Source organism: Eschrichtius robustus, chromosome 2, assembly GCF_028021215.1.
Source record: "Eschrichtius robustus isolate mEscRob2 chromosome 2, mEscRob2.pri, whole genome shotgun sequence".
Classification (NCBI taxonomy): domain Eukaryota; kingdom Metazoa; phylum Chordata; class Mammalia; order Artiodactyla; family Eschrichtiidae; genus Eschrichtius; species Eschrichtius robustus.
The window spans coordinates 131,476,942-131,480,546 of NC_090825.1; the positions used below are offsets into that span (position 1 = coordinate 131,476,942).

The window sequence follows — 3,605 nt, forward strand, 5'->3', positions numbered from 1 at the left end:
AAGATAATGAGCTGCAAAATTGGAAATACAGGGTGTTTTTTTTTTCTTCTTAGAATAGCACTGTATTTCCATCTTACATTTGGAAGTGCCTCATCTAATACAAAAATTCATGAGTGAAGAGGCTCAGTTTATAAATTTTTTTTTTTTTGGTCCAAAGAATATAGTGCTTTCTTCCTAATTATCTCAAGCCAGTCATTGTTATCAAAATCCAGTCTTTGTCATGAGGGACAACATGAAAGGAAGGAGCCTAGGCATTTTAGACTGTTAAACAATCAGGGTATTTCCTTCTTCCCAAAACATCTCCAAACTACTAGTGGTCCCCACATGCCAGCAGCATAGTGTTTTATTATTAGTTTTTTCCTCTCAGATACCTTCCCTAACTCTTGATTTGGTGTACTTCGACTAAGTTCATAATCACAAACTGGAGTTGGACTTTGTACATATTCACAAGCTCAACTAGGCTCACAAAATTCGTCTGTGTTGCTCAGCTGGCCCTGCCTTCCTCAAGGAACCCCAGAGCCAGGACCCAGAAGCACTAATAAGACAGTTCTGCTGTTGTGCTCAGAAGTCCCTTGGAAGACATCATAGCTGCAATTCCTCCAAATCTGAAAAGTATGGTTAGGACAGTATAACTCACTGATGCAAATCTCCTTGTTGGCTCTTGATGATCAAAACAACAAAGACCGAAGTCTCTCCATCCTCATTTCCCCCTCTCATTTACCACTATCCTAGATGTAATTTTGAACCAGGGAAAAACTAGGGAGGATGTTCTCAACTGAAATCAAATAATAAAAGAGCTAGAGGAGAGACAGGTGGGGAGGAAAAGAGGAGACTCCCTGAAGAAAGCTTTAAAAAGGGATGCATCTGTGCTCTTGTTGCCCAGCTCATTAGGGCTCCATCTCTGTGTTGAATCCAAAGCCCCACCTGTATCCTGTTTCCTCATCACTTCAGTGTCTCTTCATTACTACGCTGACACCTGTAAACATCATTCTGATTTATTTTACATGGCATACATTTCCATGTCTTATAAACCTTGGCTAGTTAATTTTCTCATAAATCATTTAAAATAGAGAATGGACACTACTACAAGATGGCAAAACCCAGCTTTATCAGATCTTAATATCATGCCAGATCTTCATCAGACTATTTCTTTTAAGTAAAGATGTTAAATATTTCAGATGCAAAGAGGAGCTTCCTGTACACCCCTTCTCTCTCTTTTTCCTCCATATCCATAGCAGGAGTACTTACTACTGGGGGACCAGTGTTTATCACCCACATTATTATACTTTTGCCACAGATTTAGATAGCCATAAATATTATAGAATATTGCTTTGTAGATTTAAAAACTTTATATAAATGGTATCATACCTTATATATCCTTCTGAACTGGCTTTTATTCTCTCAGTATTATATTGTGAAATTAACACATGCTGATACATGCAGTTCCAGTTTGTTCTTTTTTTTAACTGCTGTAGAACATTAAGTGAATATACTTCAACACGTTTTTCAATTTTCCTCTTGATAAAAATTTAGGTTGTTTCAATTCTTTTTTTTTTTTTTTTTGCTATAATGAACTTCAATTACAACCTTGTACCTTTCTCCTCCCAAACATATGCAAGTGTTTCTCTTGAGTGTATATCTAGTCTCCAGGCTACCACAGCAAATTACTACAAACTGGGTGGCTTAAAACAACAGATATTTTCCTCTTACATTTTTGCAGGGCAGAAGCCCCATATCAAGGTGTCAATCACTTCCTCCAGAAGCTCTAGGGGAGATTGCATTTCTTGCCTGTTCCATCTTCTTTTGACTGTTGGCACTCGGCCTGGGGGTGCTTACTCCAATCTCTGCCTCTGTCTTTACGTGGCCATTTCCTCTGTGTCTCTCCTCTTCTGTCTGCGCCTCCTCTTCTTTTTTTTTTTTTTGAGAATTTTTAAAATTTTAATACAATTCAAGTCAGTGTGTGTGATTCATTTCAGCTCCTTCACTGCCAAACCTGCGGGCAGGGATTGCTTCAGCTTCTCTGCCTTCTCTTTGTCTGTGATGACCAAGGTGTATAGGTATCTGCTGCATCAAACTTTAAACTTCATATTATCCTTATTTTTCTTTATCTTGACCGACTTGGCGTCCTTTCGCCTGGCTGTGAGCAGAAAGTCCTTGATTTCCTCAGTTTTGCGAGGCATGGCGACAAGGCGTGGAGAGCGCGGCTGGAACCTTCCATCCAGGCCCGGGGTCCCCAGATATCACCCGGCCGTGGATTACCACGGATTACCCCCCGCTCTCCACATAGGGCCCGAGAGACCTGTACCTTGTCTTCTTATAAGGACACTTGTCATTGGATTTTGGATCCATCTAGATAATCCAAGATCTCATTTTGAGATCCTTAACTTCACATGCAAAGACCCTTTTCCCAACTAAAGTCACATTCACAGATGCCAGGTAGACAAGTCTTTTGGGGGCCATCATTCCCAACCTCAGCACTGCTGAAATTTTGAACCAGATAATTCTTTGGGCATAGGGATAATCTGTGCTTTGTAGGAAGTTTAACAGTATCTCTAGCCTCTATGGACTAGATTGCAGTAGTATCCCCTCCCTCCTCCCTTGCCTTTGCAACCCCAGATGTGACAATTAAAAATGTCTCCAGACATTGCCAAATATCCCCTGGATAGGTGAACTACTCCTCTCCTTCTTGAGAAACACAGATTTAGGGGAAAGCTGCTGACTTACAGGATATGAGCTTTTAAAAACTTTACTAGATATTGTCAGTAGTTGTCCAAAGTCATTGTACCAATTTAAACTCTTAGCAGCAATAAGTGACAGTTCCCATAGCTCTGCAACATTTCTTGTACTTGGTAGTGTCAGACTTTTTTTTCTGTCAATTTGATGCTATCTCATTGTTTTAATTTACATCTTCCTAATTTCCAGTGTGGCTGAGCATCTTTTTATTCATCTATTTTCCATTTGGGTTTCTTGGTCAATGAATTGCCTCTTCATACTTTGCCCATTTTTTTTTCTGTTTTCATTTTCTTTTTGAGTTAAAGGAGCTCTTTTTTTTTTTTTCACACACACACACTGTATTTTATTTTTACAAGAGATAAATAGACTGACATCAAGCATTGTACATGGATGACCACAACAAAAGCAACAATGATTGCAATTACCAAACATGAAACACACTCATACTATGTCATAATAGTGACATTCAGTCCAGTAATCCTCCACTGTAAAGGAGCTCTTTATATACTCAGGAGACTAGTCCTTTTTCAGTTATGTCCAATGCTAATGGTTTCTCATTTGTACATTATCTTTTGTTTATAGTATCTTTTTTTGGTGACAAACTTCTAAATTATAGCATTATCAATTTATCAATTCTTTTTTTATGGTTTGCACTCTTAGGGTCTCTTAATGTCTCTTTGAAGTGTAAGGAGGCAGTCATGCTGCTTGAGGAAGACTGTAAAGACTAATCATATCCAAAAGAATTTAGTACTGTGGGAGGTGTCATCACATGTTGGAAAGACACAGAACAGTGTGCAGACTGCAGTCCCAGCGTGCCCTAGCCGCGACTCCAAAACTGTGTTTTGGAGAAATAACTCACCTGCTTTATCTTT

The 3,605-nt window shown here is 39.1% G+C and overlaps 1 pseudogene; it reads right to left on the reverse strand.

Moving 5' to 3' along the window:
* Window positions 1–1,963: 1,963 nt before the first annotated feature.
* LOC137758549 (large ribosomal subunit protein eL38 pseudogene) lies at window positions 1,964–2,180 on the reverse strand (annotated as a pseudogene).
* Between the last annotated feature and the right edge of the window lie 1,425 nt (window positions 2,181–3,605).